We start from the raw sequence: 19,340 nt of genomic DNA, 5'->3' as shown, positions 1-19,340 counted from the left end.
CTATGGCTCTAAAGCAGCTCTGCTGACCTGGTTCTCTGGCTTTAGAGCAGCTCTGCTGACCTGGTTCTCTGGCTCTAAAGCAGCTCTGCTGACCTGGTTCTCTCCCTCTAAATCATCTCTACTGACCTGGTTCTCTGCCTCTAGAGCAGCTCTGCTGACCTGGTTCTATGGCTCTAACACAGCTCTGCTGATCTGGTTCTCTGGCTCTAGATCAGCTCTACTGACCTGGTTCTCTGGCTCTAAAGCAGCTCTACTGACCTGGTTCTCTCCCTCTAAATCAGCTCTGCTGACCTGGTTTCTCTGGCTCCAGAGCAGCTCTGCTGACCTGGTTCTCTGGCTCTAAAGTAGCTTTGCTGACCTGGTTCTCTCCCTCTAAAGCAGCTCTGCTGACCTTGTTCTCTGCCTCTAGAGCAGCTCTGCTGACCTGGTTCTCTGGCTCTAAAGCAGCTCTACTGGCCTGGTTCTATGGCTCTAAAGCAGCTCTGCTGACCTGGTTCTCTGGCTGTAAAGCAGATCTGCTGACCTGGTTCTCTGTCTCCAGAGCAGCTCTGCTGACCTGGTTCTCTGGCTCTAAAGTAGCTCTGCTGACCTGGTTGTCTCCCTCTAAAGCAGCTCTGCTGACCTTGTTCCCTGCCTCTAGAGCAGCTCTGCTGACCTGGTTCTCTGGCTCTAAAGTAGCTCTGCTGACCTGGTTCTCTCCCTCTAAAGCAGCACTGCTGACCTTGTTCTCTGCCTCTAGAGCAGCTCTGCTGACCTGGTTCTCTGGCTCTAAAGCAGCTCTACTGGCCTGGTTCTATGGCTCTAAAGCAGCTCTGCTGACCTGGTTCTCTGGCTCTAAAGTAGCTCTGCTGCCCTGGTTCTCTCCCTCTAAAGCAGCTCTGCTGACCTTGTTCTCTGCCTCTATAGCAGTTCTGCTGACCTGGTTCTCTGGCTCAAAAGCAGCTCTGCTGACCTGGTGCTATGGCTCTAAAGCAGCTCTGCTGACCTGGTTCTCTGGCTGTAAAGCAGCTCTGCTGACCTGGTTCTCTGGCTCTAGAGCAGCTCTGCTGACCTGGTTCTATGGCTCTAAAGCAGCTCTGCTGACCTGGTTCTCTGGCTGTAAAGCACCTCTGCTGACCCGGTTCTCTGGCTCTAGAGCAGCTCTGCTGACCTGGTTCTCTGGCTCTAAAGCAGATCTGCTGACCTGGTTCTCTCCCTCTAAAGAGCTCTGCTGACCTGGTTCTATGGCTCTAAAGCAGTTCTGCTGACCTGGTTCTCTGCCTCTAGAGCAGCTCTGCTGACCTGGGTCTACGGCTCTAAAGCAGCTCTGCTGACCTGGTTCTCTGGCTCTAGAGCAGCTCTGCTGACCTGGTTCTCTGGCTCTAAAGCTGTTCTGCTGACCTGGTTCTCTAACTCTAAAGGAGCTCTGCTGACCTGGTTTCACTGGCACTACAGCAGCTCTGCTGACCTGGTTCTCGGCCTCTAGAGCAGATCTGCTGACCTGGGTCTCTGGCTCTAGAGCAGCTCTGCTGACCTGGTTCTCTGGCTCTAAAGCAGCTCTGCTGATCTGGTTCTCTCCCTCTAAAGAGCTCTGCTGACCTGGTTCTATGGCTCTAAAGCAGTTCTGCTGACCTGGTTCTCTGCCTCAAAGAGCAGCTCTGCTGACCTGGGTCTATGGCTCTAAAGCAGCTCTGCTGACCTGGTTCTCTGGCTGTAGAGCAGCTCTGCTGACCTGGTTCTCTGGCTCTAAAGCTGTTCTGCTGACCTGGTTCTCTAACTCTAAAGCAGCTCTGCTGACCTGGTTTCTCTGGCACTACAGCAGCTCTGCTGACCTGGTTCTCAGCCTCTAGAGCAGATCTGCTGACCTGGGTCTCTGGCTCTAGAGCAGCTCTGCTGACCTGGGTCTCTGGTTCTAGAGCAACTGTGCTGACCTGCTTCTTAGGCTCTAGAGCAGTTCTGCTGACCTGGTTCTCACTCTACAACAGCTCTGCTGACCTTGTTCTCTGGCTCTAAAGTAGCTCTGCTGGCCTGGTTCTCTCCCTCTAAAGCAGCTCTGCTGACCTTGTTCTCTGCCTCTAGAGCAGCTCTGCTGACCTGGTTCTCTGGCTCAAAAGCAGCTCTGCTGACCTGGTGCTATGGCTCTAAAGCAGCTCTACTGATCTGGTTCTCTGGCTGTAAAGCAGCTCTGCTGACCTGGTTCTCTGGCTAACTATAACGCCCCTGAAATCTATGTTTTTATCAGTGAATTTCTAAGGTTTTGTAAATGGTAATTCCTAACTATAACGTGCCTAAAACCTATGGTTTTTTCAGTGAATTTCAAAGGTTTTTTAAATGCTAATTTCTAACTATGCCTACAGAGATAGGACATGTGAAGAAAGAAGAAAAAACGCACAGAAAAAAAAAGAAATGCAGAAAGAAGCAACAGAAGTCCTCAAAGACGAAGAAAAGTGCAGGAAGAAGGATAACGTGCAGAAAGAACAAACAGAAAAGCAGAAAGAAGCCTTGTTGCAAAATCATCCTGTACCCTCAACTTTTTCAGACGGATACTGGTGGTAACTGAGTCTGATTAACCAGTCCTAGAGCCAGTGCTATGTTAAAAGACACTCAGAATTCAGTGAAACTACCTACATACTCTAGGGACCACTATGCGTTGGGATCCCCGTGTGATCAGCATGACCTCCTCTGTAACCCCCTAGTATATAATAGGGCAGGGGATTAAAGCTACCTCTTAAAACGTGCCACAGGGCGTGTTTGCACACGTCACCTCAGGCCCGTCCCCTCACTTCCCCACTGTGTAAACACGCCCTGTGGCTGTTTTAGGTTGGGAGATTAAGTCCCCTTGAATCCTAAGGGTCCCTAGGGTCAAACTAGCCCACTAGGTACCTCCAGTAAGCGCCACAGAGCTGCGTTGCAGAGAGATGTAAAAAGGGGCACGGCCTAGACCATCTCTCTGCAACGCAGCGCAGTGGCGCTTACTGGAAGCACCTGGTGGGCTAGTTGACCCCCAGGGTCCCTCAGGATTGAAAGGGAATTATTTCCCCAACTTAAAACGCACCACAGGGTGTGTTTGCACACGTCACCTCAGGCCCCGTCCCCTCCCTTCACCACTGAGTAAACGCGCCCTGTGGCCGTTCTAAGTTGAGAGATTAAGTCCCCTTGAATCCTAAGGGTCCCTAGGGTCAAACTAGCCCACTAGGTACCTCCAGTAAGCGCCACAGAGCTGCGTTGCATAGAGGTGTAAAAAGGGGCGTGGCCTCAGAATACCTGTCTGCAACGCAGCCTACTGGAGCATACTGGAGATACCTGTTGGGCTAGTTGGCCCTCAGGGACCCTCAGTATTGAAGGGGAATTAATTCCCCAACTTACAACTGGCCAGGGGGCACATTTGCAGAGTGCTGCAAGAAGGGGGCGTGGCCTCCGGCGCGATGCCGGTCTTTGATTTATTTTATTTTTTTAAGAAGGAGGGCTGTGTGGCCCCCCTTCTTTTTCTAATTTATTGACCCTGGGGACCCCATCCCCCAGGGACTGCACCCTAATTTTTTTTGTTGAAAAAAATAAATTTGGAAGGGGGCCATGTGGCCCCCCTCCCAAGGCCTTAATCGGCCCCGGGGACCCCAAAACTCGGGTCATGTCCTTTTTTTTTTTATTCTTTAGGAGGGGGGCTGCGTTGCCCCCCTCCTCAGGCCACTTATGGCCCTGGGGACCCCATCCCCCGGGGCCGGCCTTTGTTTTTTATTATTTAAAAAATATATATATTTATAGAAACACCTAGGACATGCTGGACAAACCGTATGTACCTATCACCATGATGATTTGCGTGATATTCATTAAAAGGCGACTATGCATACAATGAATCCACGTGGAATGTATTTACACCCATAGTGAAGCTCTGACGTGTCTGACGCCCTACCGTGCCTAATCCCGGCGCCCCCGCCGGTGGGTACTCTCCAAGTAGACATCCTTGTCATTTATTTATACAAACATGGGTAGCTATTGACGGGCACATTTAATACACACGCACACCAAGCCATTCAATGGGGATTCGACAAAAATTCGACCAAACTATGCAAGAAACCCCCCTCACGGTTAATAAAACACACATCCACTGCCGGATGTGTAATACTTTTTATTTTACTCTCTGGAAAGGAGACAAACCTCACTTGAGAGTCACAGCGTGCTCCTGGCTGAGCCCAATGCTGTGTTACACCCACCAGTGCCCGCCGAGTGCCACACACCTCTGTGTTGTATTCCACCAGCTAATGCGTATGCTATGACACTCTCTAGCCCATGTGCACTGTAACACCACCCCGTGAATATGTCATGCCACACTTGCCTTCACACGAGTTATATTGCCCCATCTAACGTGCCTTCCTCGATGCCTATGTTATAACTCACAGCGCTATGCCATACATATTACAATCTGGGATCCATATCCTTGTCACAGTGCATATGCAACGTTACACTACCCAGCACATATTTTATATTACAACTTTAGAGACTAGTCAGGTTACACAACACTGCCCTGTGCATATTACACTCCAAGGCGCATATCGCATAGCACGCACTAGTGCCTGTGCTATCTCGCGCTCTCCAATGAATCTGTCATTGCGCACAATGTATTGCATATTATATTTCATGCCCCGGTTCACCTTATGTCACACTTTTTGGTGCATAGTTTATACCATAAACTATATCTAGTTTTTATTTTCAATCGTGCTCTCAGGACTATGTTCTATATAACACCTACCTTTTTCTTTTCACGGGCATTACATTTTGCGATGGGGGGTGGAGGGTCAGGGGGTGTTTCTGCCAAGTGAGCACAGAGTCAGAGTCACAAACGTCCTCTTCTTCCTGAATAAAAGTGAGATTATGCTGCATACTTGTTCATATTTTAAGTAGTTCGCACAGACACACATTTTAAAAACAATAAAGTTCCGAATACCCACCTTCTCAACAGTTAGCTTGCTGCCCCATCCACCTCCTCCCTATCCTCTGTTGTCTGAATCCATGGACTAGCCTCCTCCCTCCTGCCATGCATGGTGTGATGTCCTGCCACTGCCCTCCATTTAGCATGTTGTACCAGTCCACTCCTACTGCCCTCCATTGCCCAATTCTATGGCCCATCATTGACCTCCTGCCTAGCCTCTGTACTTAGCTCGCTGCCCCTATTCTCCTTCCCCCTGCTCTCCGATGTCTTTGTGCAAGCCCCTACTCCATCCTTTTTGCCCACCATGTTCCATGCACCTGCCACTCCTATCTACTCTGAGTGTTCTGTTGAGCTGCCACTCCCCTCCCACCGGCCAAGCATTGTCAGATGACTGTAACCTGTCCCTGCCACCTCCACCCTGCCTGTACACACGCCATGCCACTATCCCCTTCCTCCTATCCTCCATGGTCCATTTTACTGCCACACCCTTCTGCCCTCCCTGGTCTGTTGTGCTGCAACTGCTCCTCCTGCCTGCCCCGCGCGGTCTGTTGTGAGGCCCCTTCCCCTGAACTCTCTTGTCTGTGCCCAGGTCCTGACCCTCCCTTCTATCCTCCATGGTCCTTTGTGCATGCCCCTGCACCCTCCTTCTTGCCCATCATAGCCATTGTGCTGTCACTAACCCTCCCGCTTGCCATGCATGGTCTTCTGTGCTGCCATGGCCCCTCCCACCTTCCCTGTGTGGTCAGCTAGCTGCCCCTGCCCCCTCGCACCTTCCCTCCATGGTCTGTGTGTATGCCATCATAGTCTCACTGTTGCTCTCCATGGTGTGTCTTGTTTCTAGTGCCCAACCTGCCTGACCTCCATGGTCATCTTGCTGCTCCTGCCCTACCCCCTTGCCCCCAGCCCTCTGTTTCCATGTGCAGACCCCTATTCCCTCCCTCCTGGCTTCTCTGTTCCATTGTAATTCCCCTGATCCGTCCCTCCTGCCCTTTATGGTCTGTTATGCTGCATCTTTCTCTCCTGTCTGTCCATTATGGTCAGCTAGCTACCATTGCCTCTTCCCCCTCTGTTGTGCATGTGCATGATCCTGTCCTCTTCCTATTGCTTTCTATGGATTGTTGTGCTGCACTCCCGTACTGCATGCCCTGTGTGGTGTATTGTGCTGATGCACACCCTGATGCCTGCCCTGTAGGGTCAGTTTGGTGCACCTTTCCATGTCCCTCCTGTCCACTGTTATCCGAGTCCATGTCCCTACCCCAATTCCTCCTGCCTACCATGATCCAATGTACCATACTTGCGAACATTTTGAACTTGGTAAGAGGGAGATTTTGAAAAAAAACTGGGGTATTGATTTTCCCCTTTGAGTTACATTGAAAAAGAGGAGATTGTAGACAGGAGACAGATCAAATAAAGCCCATTTGAGCTTAAAAACATTGGACGTTTCCTGGCTGAAACGGGTCTGTTGGCATGTATGGTTGTACTACCACTGCCTCCTCCTTCTGCCCACAATGGTCTATTATATTGCCACAGCCTCTCTTGCCAGTCCTGTATTGTTGGTTTGTTGCCCCTGCCCCCCTTCCCACTGCCCTCCATCGTCTGTTGTGCTGCCACTGCCCCAGTGTGGTCAAATTGTTGCCTCTGCACTCTCCTACCTGCCTTCAGTTTTCAGAGTCCGTGCCCCTGGCCTCTGCCTCTCAACAGTATCCCAATGAACAACTAGATTGCTAACATTCTATATTTATTACAAAAGTGTGGAACGCCTGATGTCATCTTGACGTAATCAAAACTGTAATACCTAGAGCATTTCCTTTAGAAATTACATATATGAGAGAGTCTTATTTAGATCAAAATTATGGTTAGTGCTCTAAAACTAAAATGAGGACATATTTTCTGAGTTTTCAAATAGCGACAAAGAACTTTTAAATTATTTGTAATCTTTATGTTTTTTTATCCAGTTGACCACTTGATTAAATGTTGCACTTAGGGGAGAGGATGTGGTGTTACTTCCAGAGCTGCAGACTTTGCAACTGGGGAACCAGGTTGGAATTTCTGCTTCAGCTCAACATTCTGTGATTCTGGTCAAATCACTTAATCTCCCCATGTCTACAACCAAAATGAATTTGATCTTGTGTGATGTAACCAATGCTCATGTAAAGCACTCCAATAGTCTGCACTATATAAAACTGCAAATACACAAAAAATAAGTGTTTTGCACACTTCTGTCATTGGGCTACATGAGGGCTACATCTGGGTGATATGTGTGCTTCATTTGGGCTCTTTTGACTCTGGTGGCCATCTTGGGAGATTTATTTGTTATGAAGATTCCTAATTTCCTCATTTACTGCAGTCTCCTCAGGAGGAAATGCTTTCAGTTTTTTACTTTGATTCCATCAAGAAGGTGTTCAGATATGTCACACATTTGCCATAAATTCTGAATTTTAGCACTCTAGTTGCTCATTAGATCAGGGAAGTCTGCTGCTGGTATTCAAAGTGCATGTTTCAGGCTGCATGTCAGAATTTTTTTATGAAATAGAAGAGGATTTGAGAAGTCAAAATGTGCCCTAATTTTTCTTTCTGCAGCACTAATCACAATTTCTATGGCAAAATGAACCCCCTCATTTTGTTCCTTTGTAAATTAAATGTTTAAAGTGTGACCACTTTATTCCAATCAAGATGGCTTTAGGTGTGCCATACTTTTGTCATAAGTAAGACTGTTAGCGCTCTAGTTGTTCGTTAGAACACTCTGGGACATTCTGTCATTCGGCTATACTTGGGCTACATCTGGGTGATATTTGGGCGACATTTGGGCTCTTTTGTCTCTGGTGGCCATCTTGGGAGATTTATTTGTTATGAAGTTTCCTCATTTCCTCATTTACTACATTCTGCTCAGTAGGAAATACTTTCAGTTTGTTACTTTGATTCCATCAAGAAGGCATTCAGAAGTGTCACACATTTGCCATAAATTCAGAATGTTAGCACTCTAGTTGCTTATTAGATCACCGTAGCAAAGCTACTGCTCACCAGGGAAGTCTGCTGCTGGTATTGAAAGTGCATGTTTCAGTCTGCATGTCATAATTTTTTAATGAAATAGAAGAGGATTTGAGAAGTCACTCAAAATGTGCCCTAATTTTTCTTTCTGCCGCACTAATCATACTTTCTATGGCAAAATGAACCCCCTCATTTTGTTCCTCTTTAAATTAAATTTTTAAGAGTTACCACTTTATTCCAATCAAGATGGCTTCAGGTGTGCAATACGTTTGTCATAAGTAGGACTGTTAGCGCTCTACTTGTTCTTTAGAACACTCTGGGAAGCTGCAGTAGAACAATAAGGAATCAACTGACAGTCTCTGCCCTTGTTGGATGTACATGTTTTACTGAGAATGTCAGACTTCATTCTCACATGACTGAGAACGATAATGTCAATTTACAGAAAATATGCTCTCAGTTTAGCTTATAGATCACCTTCCAAACCTCTGTGGGAAAAGCATGAGAAAATAGTTTTCTCTCAAACATGATATCACAGCAGAGGGCTTTTTCACATGGTAAAATCAACTTAGAACATACCACAATTCCTAAAATGAGTATGGTACCATCAACAAATGATTTATAATGTAGCTAAAGTCTTAAAAACTTCTATTAACTGCAATGCTTTTTAATGAGGTGCTATCATGTATATTGGTCCCAAGATGGCTGCCAACACTTCTTGGATGAAGTACTGACAGCCAATCAGATCTCACGATGAGATGGGTGGTTAGGCTCCGCCCAGATATATCTATCTTTTTAACTCTAGGTTTCTCAGGAACTACTGAACGGATTTACACCATTTAAGCAAAAGGCACGAGTCTGAACTGAGGACTATTCACTGAAAAAACCATAGGTTTCACACACGTTATAGTTAGGAATTAGCATTTAAAAAACCTTGCAAATTCACTGAAAAAACCATAGGTTTCACACACGTTATAGTTAGGAATTAGCATTTAAAAAACCTTGCAAATTCACTGAAAAAACCATAGGTTTCACACATGTTATAGTTAGCTGGACATTTCTCTCGTACAAAACCATTGAAATTCCCCCGTTATAGTTAGTTCAGCTAACTATAACTCGCGCGACCGCAATCCACTGCTGATGACGTCACATATTACATCACTCATGACATGGTCAGTGACATCACTCATGACATCACTGATGACATCTCAAATGACATCACTGATGCAATTTGATGACTTACTGCTCATCACTCTTGATGTTCACAGCCTCTACACCATCATTGATCACCAACAGGGGCTTAAGGCATGTAGTCATTACTTGAGTGCCAGACCGGTCAGATTCCGTTAACACACCCGCATGCTGTTGGACATGACAGAGTACTGTTTGACCAACAACATCTTCATGCTCAACGGCAGTTTGTTACGTCAGGTGACCGGCATGGCCATGGGATCTTGTTTTGCTCCCAGCTTCGCTAATCTTTTCATGGGACGCTGGGAGGAAGACATTAGATTCCATCCTGATCTTCAATCTGACTTTGACCAGGTATTGATGTGCCTCGGTTACATCGATGGTTTGTTCATCGTTTGAAGAGGGACAAAAGATGAGGCATTGAATTTTATTCAGAAACGCAACGTGAATGATCACAATATCACGCTGAGTGGTAACATCAGCAGCACCGGGGCAGAATATCTGGATTTCAAACTCGAAGTCTTAAACAAGAGAGTGCACACATCCCTTTTCAGAAAATCTACTGCGGGCAACAGTGTCCTACAAGCCCTCAGCAGTCATCCTGGTACCCTCAAATGGAGCATTCCTTATGGGGAACTGCTGAGGGCGAAAAGGAATTGCAACACAGAAGAAGCCTATCAGTTTGAAAGCACCAACATCATAGAGCGCGTCAAAGAACGTGGTTACCCCAATTGGGTGTTGAAGAGGGGCTAGGATAGAGCTAGTTTGGTAGAGAGATCAGTAACCATCACAGACAAACCTGACCAGGACACTGATATTGAAGACAACAAATCCACAACGATCATGACATTCAGTTCTGATGCTGATAATATCAAAAGGATAGTGATGAAGAATTGGGGGATCCTTAAAAACAACAATGTCATAGGAGGCAGTATCCCTGACAGACCAAGTATCATGTATAGAAGAGGCAGGAACATCAGAGACATGTTGGTACACAGTGACATTATCACCTTCCCACAAAGAAACCAACATGACCTCAAAGGTTTTTATCCGTGCGTCCATTGTAAGGCCTGCAACAACAGCATATCTCGGAAACAGGTAACATACAATGGTGTTAGTAAGGAGTTGACCCAATTCCTCACATGCAGCACCACCTTTGTCATATATGCCATAGAGTGCACTTGCAACCTATGGTATATTGGCAGCACCACTTGCATGGCGAAAAAGTGCATCTTAGAACACAGTAGGTCGATCACCAACTTTGATCCCAAATACCCTGTGGCACGAGACTTCAGGGACAAACATTTCTCCAACACTAAAGAGGTGATTTTTCTCATTTTGGAACATATTGGCAAACATCCCAGAGGGGGCAAGAGGGTTTTCACTTACGACAGAAGGAGTCCATGTACATTATAATCTTCCAAACCAAGATCCCAGGAGGCCTGAATCAGGAAGAAGAACTGTCAATAGATATGAAAGAATAACCTTCATCTTAAGAGATATTTTACCTCTCCTTGCCTGGCCTTCTTTCTGTGAACGTCTGTGGATGTTCTCTTTTCTCTGATTTTTTCTCTCTACATCTCATCTCCACTTCATTTCTGAGTTGCGTATACTCATTTGATGTCTCTTCCATTTAGTGACTTGCATCTTATTCACTGTGCTAATATTAATGAATCAGTTTATTATTCACAGTGGCATGTGTACAGGTACAGGGTCAGGTGATCCTGTTTTTAATCACTTTTTTCTTTCTTCTTGTTTCACAGGAGGAAAGGAAGGGGCCCACTCACCGGAATTCACCAGCACGGGCCACCTACCCTTTTTTATCCTTCATGTTTGCAAGAGCATATCGTCACATCACTATATGTCGGCAATTGTTTTGTGCAGTTTGCCATGGTTTGTAGTACTTGGACATGCTTGACCATTATTGGACTGTGAACTTACTGTGCAAATCTATTCAAAAGCATTGAGCTGTGTTGCTTGTTACTATATACATTGTCTTCAGTGTGCGTTTTCCGCTCCATTATACAGCCCTTCTTATAGGATACAGGCAATTCTGCACCCTACACCAGCCCCTTTTGTGCTGCTATAGAGATCATTATTGGTCATGCAATATAACTTTTTTTGACAACCTGCACTTGCAGGTGCACGCACACTCTCAGGGCAACGCTATTACAATGACATGCACAACTTGGTCAGCCCTCTTTAGTGTTTGGTTTGTTGCCCAGGTGATCACTTGCCACACAATGGCTTTTGTCCATAACAGGCACACGCATGCGCCATGTGCAACTTTATTGAGATACTTGCCGTGCACAGCACCACTTCTTCCACCATGGTGATTACTGGCACAGATTACTTCCTGTTCAGGCCAGGATGGTGAGAACTGTCCTTTTGCAGGTTCATTGCAGGTTGGCAGCAGCACTTGTTTTATCTCACTAACGAATTTCGCAAACATGATTTTTTGCAATATCCTGACAGCACGTCTATGCAGCATACCGATTAAAAATATTTGTCTTACTATTATAGAGAGTGTGATCAATTCTATCCATTTATGCTCAAGCTTTGTACTATTCTGTGTATACCTGTAGGATTCTTACCATTGCATCATGTCTGCCACTTATTGCCTGCATGTCCTATGTTTATGTCCATGTCCATGACCGTTTGCCTTCATAAGTTTCCTCCATTTTTTGCCACGTTCATGTGATCAAGCTTTCAAGGCAAGCGAAACGCATTGTGAATAAACACGGCTGTGGACATTCACTGGTACAGAGTCTTCCATTTCTGAGAGGGTGCGGATTTTGTGCACAAAGTAAGATTGGTACCGCTGGTGTGCTCCGCCGGCATGCACACCACTCTCCACGGGTCCACAGCAGTCTAGTAGGAGTGTGTCTTTGTTGGATATATATATATATATATATATATATATATATATATATATATATATATATATATATATATTACCTACTGGCAGTCGCCAGTAGGTAGTTATAGTTAGGGCCTATTTTCTATAGGAAATCCGCAACACTCTATTTGGAATAACGTTGGCGCCGATTGACGAATCTTCGCGAAATTTTCCAAACATTTGGCCAGCTCCGGTCCGCTCCTATGCTGAAAATTTCACGGTGATTCGTCAAGCGGGGACCGAGAAAAAAGGGGGGTCCCAAAACGCGTTTTCCCCATGCATTTTCCCATAGGACCTGTTGACGCAGCTACAGCCCGAACTGCTGAACGGAATTACACCAAATTTGGCAAAGAGGTAGTCCTCAGTTCAGACTCATGCCTTTCATTTAAATGGTGTAAATCCGTTCAGTAGTTCCTGAGAAAATTAGAGTCAAAAAGATAGATATATCTATGGCCTCGGAGGATCCACGCACCCTCCCTGCACCCAGCGTGCACCCTGCCGTGCACGAGCTGAATTCTAATTGGCTGCCAACACTCCAAATCAGAAAGTGTTGGCAGCCATCTTGTGCCTCGGTAGAACCAAGGCACAAGAAACCTAAAAAACGAACGTGAAAAACGTAACAAGGGGGCAGGGTAGAAACACCCTGACCCCCTAGGCCTGTTCAGGGGGTCCCACAAGGACCCCCAGGGCCAAAAAAAGATTATTATTTTTTTAAATAGGCGAGATTCCCGCACCCAGCGCGACTTTCGGCCGAAAATAAAATAAAAATTCAGCGCTGGCTCCCGCTCTGAATATTCTAACTTGCCCCCGGGGCCAAATTCCGGGAGGATAATTAAAAAAAAAGTGTGGGGGGGTCCCAATCCCCCTCACAGCCCCGGGGACCGGCACCCCCTGGGCTTAAAACAATTTGATGTGGGGGGCTCTCAGGCCCCCCAGCCCCGGAGACCGACACCCCCCGGGGCAGCTTGTACATGTTGGAGGGGGGCCATGGGGCCCCCCTCCTGGAGCCTTGTTTTGGCCCTGGGGACCACCACCCCCCAGGGCCGGCTCCTGCAGTGTCCCGGGGTGCCCACCCCTGGGACACTGTAGTTTACAATGACAGGGCGGGAGCCTCGCGGCTCCCACCCTGCCATTGGAAACTGCTTTGCTTCAATGAAGCGTGAGCAGGGAAACGTGCTCTCGCTTCAATGAAGCAAAGCAGATTGCTTTTCCACATGGGGAGCAGCATGTTAGCTGCTCCCCATGTGGAAAAGCAATGCCGGCTCCCGCAGGAGGTGGGGAGCCGGCTGGGACCGTGGGGGGATTGGGGATCCCCCACGGTCTCCAACGAGAGGCCAGGCCCCGGGGATGGGGTCCCCGGGGCTGGAAGTGGCCCGCGAGGGGGCCACACGGCCAAATTATGGCCTCGGGAGGGGGGTAAAATCGCCCACTTCCCAATTTTGTTTTCAAATATAAAAATTGGGGTCAGGCCCTGGAGGATGGGGTCCCCAGGGCAAAAAAAATTGAAAAAGAAGGGGGGCTACACAGCCCCCCTTCTAAAAAAAAGAAGGAAAAAAAAAACGGGATCGGGCCGGAGGCCACGCCCCCTCCTTACACCACTTACACCCTCAATCCAGAGGTGCCCAAGGGGCCAACTAGCCCATCAGTTACATCCAGGGAGCGTCACAGAGCTGCGTTGCAGAGTGTTGTAAAAAGGGGTGTGGCCTCTGAACACCTCTCTGCAATGCAGCTCCCTGACGCATACTGGAGGTACTTGGTGGGCTAGTTGGCCTCCAGGGGACCGCAGGATTGAAGAGGAATTAATTCCCCAACTTTAAATGTGCCACAGGGCTTGTTTGCACACGTCACCTCAGGCCCCGCCCCCTTCCTTTACCATTGTACAAATATTCCTCTAAAATCAGCCGAACTACGAATTCCGATTTACTCACCTTTTATCAGGAGATAATCCAGGGCTGCATCTTTTAGACCAGCACTGACCCTGAAAAGTAATTGGAAGGGTTGCCAGGAGTTCCGCAGGAGCGTCAGGAACCTGATGAGAATGCCTCAGCCTTCCCCAGCGGTCTTCCGACTCTATCAGACTCTAGAGATCCGGAAGACTCGCCAGGGGAAAACAGGGAAACAAAACAAGGGAAGGCGGTTTCGCACTTCAATTGGTTTAACTGATGTCTGGATCTGAATAAAGGGATTTCACACGTGGAGCACAACCTATAAAATAAAGACTGTGTGAATTCTAAGACATATGAACATCCCTATGAACTAACTTGGCTAGTGACCTTACCTACCCCTGTTTGGTGACTTCTAATCTGGTGGAGTGAAGACTTCAAGGAGTTTAATGTTCTATCCTACGTAAAGGAGAATACAACGTTACATCGGTGTACTAACCACAACTGGTATCCAATCTGATTTCTGTATACAAGGCTTACCCCCAGTAGTTCTGTCGAAGAATTATCAACTGCTACCTTGCCTTGAGATCACTGTGGAGATTATTGATTCTACTATGACATATATCACAGCCTGTCAACACAATCAAAAATCCTCCATTACTTTTCTTTCTCATTTATAGTAAACAACTATTAAAAATTAAAGCAGCGCATTGCGCTGTTACCGTGATTCTGTCGGACGAAGATACAGCACAGTGATCCACGCAACAATCCCAAAGGGGGGGGGGCGATTGGGTGCTTGAGATGTTAATCGGCAGATAAACACCAACACGACTGGCAACACGTGTCTAAATAACCCCTTGACAGTAAAAAGGATCACTATTCGTCACAGGAATGGAGTGCCACCCGTAGGGAATAACGGAGGTGCACTTAAAGGAGTAAAAGGAAGGACTGGAAACAATATGCGGAGTAATATACTAAATAGGGAAACTCCGACTGATAATGTCAGCCCGAGTGTCGGATGTAGCACAGTTAGGGTGCTTGCCACAGAGAAGGAGAACCAATAGCCAGGAACGCGGGGGTTCTCTCTCTTTCTTTGAAGAAGGGAGAAGGAGGCAATAGTCGACCTGATAGCTGGGATATAACTGAAGGCAGGGCGACGGACGGAGAAAGCGGCAAACGATACCGCCAGCCACCTTCGGTAACGAGGAATAAGGACGGAAACGGGAAACACCTGACCGGAAGTCAGGCAGCTAAGCGACGGGACGGAGCAGGAACTCGGATCAAGAACGCTAAGCGCGTTTGCTTGCCTCGAGCTTCTTTATAAACTATAGCGTCGCGGAGCTGTAATCACGGGGCATGACAGCACACTCCCCCCACAACAGTCCTCCACCTGTTTGGGTTTATCAGGATATCTCAGGTGGAAAAGACGAACCAAGCGAGGAGCGTGCACAGCACTAGCAGGTTCCCACGTGCGTTCTTCTACCCCATATCCCTTCCAGTGTAGCAGGTATTGGAGAACCTTCCCCACTCTACGAGAGTCCACTATAGTGGACACTTCGTATTCTTCATTACCCTGAACGAGGACAGGAGCAGGTCGTCTTGGGATGGAAGTGCCCGGCTCAACAGGTTTAACCAAGGATACGTGAAAAACAGGGTGAATCCTGAAAGAAGCAGGCAATTCCAACTTCAGGGCCACCGGGTTAATCACCTTCAGGACACGGTAGGGTCCTATGAATTTGGGATTGAACTTGCCTGAACCACTGAGCTTCAGATGTTTAGTGGAAAGCCACACCTTATCCCCCAGAGTATAGATGGGTTCTAATCTCCTATGTAAGTCCGCCCCCTCCTTATACCTTACTTTAGTCATCTCCAAAGTCTCCAAGGTACCTCTGTGTAGGTCTAGAAGCTTCTGTACCAATATATCAGCTGCTGGAATAGGGCTATCTGGGGAAGGCCCGGACGGTAACAACTTAGGATGAAATCCCGCAGAACAAAAGAAGGGTGAGAGGTTGATGGAGGTATGTGGACTATTGTTGTAAGCAATCTCCGCCAGCCATACCCACTCATCCCAATCCGAAGGAGAATGGACAACCTGATTTCTAATGTATTGCTCAAAACACTGGTTGACTCTCTCAGTTTGCCCATCTGACTGAGGATGATGGCTAGAAGACAACCTGACATCTATCTGAAGAAGGGAGCACAAGCCTCTCCAAAACCGTGACACAAACTGGGCCCCCCTATCCGAAACCAAGACAGAAGGGAATCCATGGAGACGCACCACTTGCTGCAAAAATATGGAAGCCAATTCCATAGCAGTGGGCAACCCCTTCAAAGGGACAAAGTGAGCGGTCTTCGTGAATAGATCCACTACAACTAACAAGGTATTGTTCTTTCTCCTAGTGACAGGTAACTCCACTATGAAATCGAGCGATACCGTATGCCAGGGACCCGGCGGGGAAGCCAATGGCAGGAGCAGGCCAGCCGGATTTTGGTGGGATACCTTGGTCTGGGCACATACAGGGCAGACTTTTACGTATGCTTCTATGTCTTTTAACATGTTAGGCCACCAAAAGCGTTCACGTATTGTCTTGGTGGTTTTCTTTATTCCTGGATGACCTGCCAAGGGATGTGTGTGATACCATTGTAACACTTGTTCCTGTAACTCTTGTGTAGGTAGTACCACCTCCCCTTGTATGCACTCATACCCATCGCACACAACCGTCTCGTGGGAGCCAACAACCTCCCGCATCTTCTCCGAGGATTGGGCTAGCCGAATCTTCTTGCAGAACTCATCTTCCGTGCACATCCCACCAATGATAACCTCTTTGGGTAGAATGCTAGGTATGTCCACAGGTTCCTCCGGCTGTTTAAACCCCAAGCGAGATAAGGCGTCAGCCTTGCCATTCCGTCTCCCAGGCCTATATTGGATGGAGTAGTCATATTCACCAAAAAACTGAGACCACCGTAGTTGTCTCATGGACAATGCCTTGGCTGATTTTAAATACTGGAGATTACGGTGATCTGTGTAAACCGTAGCCGGATAACGAGCACCCAAGAGATACTGCCTCCATTCTTCAAAGGCCTTTTTTATTGCAAGGAGCTCCTTATCCCCCACTACGTAATTGTATTCTGCAGGGGTGTACTTGTGAGAGAAATAGGCCACAGGGTGACAGACTCCTGAGACAGGATCGTTTTGACTAAGGACACCCCCCACTGCCGCCTGTGAAGCGTCCACCTCCACCACAAAGGGCAAGGCGGGATCAGGATGACGCAGGATGGGAGCTCTCGTGAAGGCCAGTCGCAAGCGCCAAAAGGCATTCTCGGCCTCTCGGGACCAGGCAAACGAGACCCCCTTTCTCAACAGCGCGGTGAGGGGACTAGCCAAATCAGAAAAGTCTCGGATAAAACGCCTATAGAAATTGGCAAAGCCCAGGAAGCTTTGCAATTCCCGAACAGAACAGGGGGCCGGCCATGAGAGAACCGCTTTAACTTTACCGGGGTCCATAGCTAGGCCCCAGGGCGAGACAACAAAACCCAAAAACGGCACCTCTTGAGTGTGAAAGGTGCACTTCTCTAATTTACAATACAACTGATTGTTACGGAGTCGCTCCAACACCTTACGCACGTGGAGAACGTGGTCCGACATAGAAGATGAAAAGATCAAAAGATCGTCAATGTAGGCAATCACATAGTCGTCAAGCATGTTTCTGAGCACCTCGTATATGAAAAACTGAAATGCAGCAGGAGCATTACAAAGCCCAAAGGGCATCACGAGATATTCAAATAAACCATACTTGGTGCAGAACGCTGTCTTCCACTCGTCTCCCTCCCTGACACGCACCAGGTGATTGGCTCCACGTAGATCCAGTTTTGTGAAGAACTGGGCCCCACGTACCCTGTCAAGGAGGGAAGCGATGAGAGGCAGTGGATACCGGTTCTTAATGGTGACAAGATTTAGTTTCCTATAATCAATATAGCAGCGTAAACCCCCTTCCCGTTTGGGTATGAAAAATAATGAAGAAGAGGCAGGAGTATTGAGAGGTCCCTTGACTCCTGAAGAAAGACAGAGGAGGAGAATCAATAGACTCTGTTTGTATTGAGGAAAGGCCGGTCATTTCCTGAAGTCTTGTCCGATTAAACCAACTCAGTCAGACAAGGCGGGAAACTAGGAAGCCCGGGGTCCTGTGAGGCAAGAATCCCGGGTGGTTTAGATGGTTTTGTCTCTTCTGTTCACCCTGTTGCTACACACACTACACATCTCTACGTATCCGCCCACATAACTTTCGAACACTTAGGATTGCAGGTGGCCATAATGATAGATTCCGGTGCTTCAGGGAATTACATGGACTCAGAGTGGGCTAGAGAAAACCTAATACCCTGTAGAAGAAAAGGAGAAGCTAACAGGGTAACCACTATAGACGGGCGTCCACTTGTCTCAGGACCAGTGACCCATCAAACGACCCGGCTGATGAATACAGGCCCCAGCTAGACCCGCAGGACACAAGGGTTCGCTCTCCTGTAACGGAATCTATAAGGAAGTTGGCACGGAAACTGCAAAGTACAAAGACAGCATTTATTAACCCTTAAGGGTGGTCCTACAATCCACACAACACTCTTCAGTATTGCATAGAGTAGCACAAAGAACTTGCGTACACAGTCCCCTTTTATACACAATAGAGGGGCTCATAAGTGGGTGGATACAACATGAGGCCGAAGAACATTACCATTTATGGTCATTTTCGATACTGAATCAATATGTGGGCGGAGCTAACACACTCCTTAAGCCCGCGAAAACATGGTCAAGCAAGGCTAACTGATAACAGATGTGGTCAAGTCTGGGCATGTGCCAGATGGACAAAGGAGCTATTTATAGACTGTTACTAGGCAGATTACAAGAGCAACTAACACAGAGGTTGGACTCTTCTCGTGGGGAACACGTGGAAGCATGACAATACAAAATGGAGTCCAAACTTCGGTCAACATTACAGAGAAAACATGCTCTATAAAAGGGGAATTAATGTCTTTAGTAAATGCTTAATCACATCGTTGTTTCAATTTACAACAGACGACCCTTTCAGCATTTACTGAAGACATCCGGTTTGTTAAGATAATCATCATATATGTCAATCGTCATCATTTCTTCAACTTCTTTAGCTAGACGTTTCTGATGAGCAACATCGGCAATAGCTTTCTTATCGGGGATACAAAATGATACACATAATGAGCAGAGTAAAGGACCACACTGAACGCAGATACAGCATGAAAACAGAACCGCTACAATAATGCAGAGACCAGTTAGAACCTTCCATCCCCAGGCAGTAATTAACGCCCAAAACCATCCAGAAAAGGACCAAGTGCCGTTTTCTGTATGGATCTCAGCTGCAATTTTATGCAGTTTATTGATGGCATTATAAACTGATGGCGTATGATCAGGGATAAACACACAACAGCTACTTCCAATAATTTTACATGCTCC

This window comes from Triturus cristatus, chromosome 2_2 (genome assembly GCF_964204655.1).
Source record: "Triturus cristatus chromosome 2_2, aTriCri1.1, whole genome shotgun sequence".
NCBI classification, from domain to species: Eukaryota; Metazoa; Chordata; class Amphibia; order Caudata; family Salamandridae; genus Triturus; species Triturus cristatus.
This window is presented reverse-complemented; position numbering follows the sequence as displayed.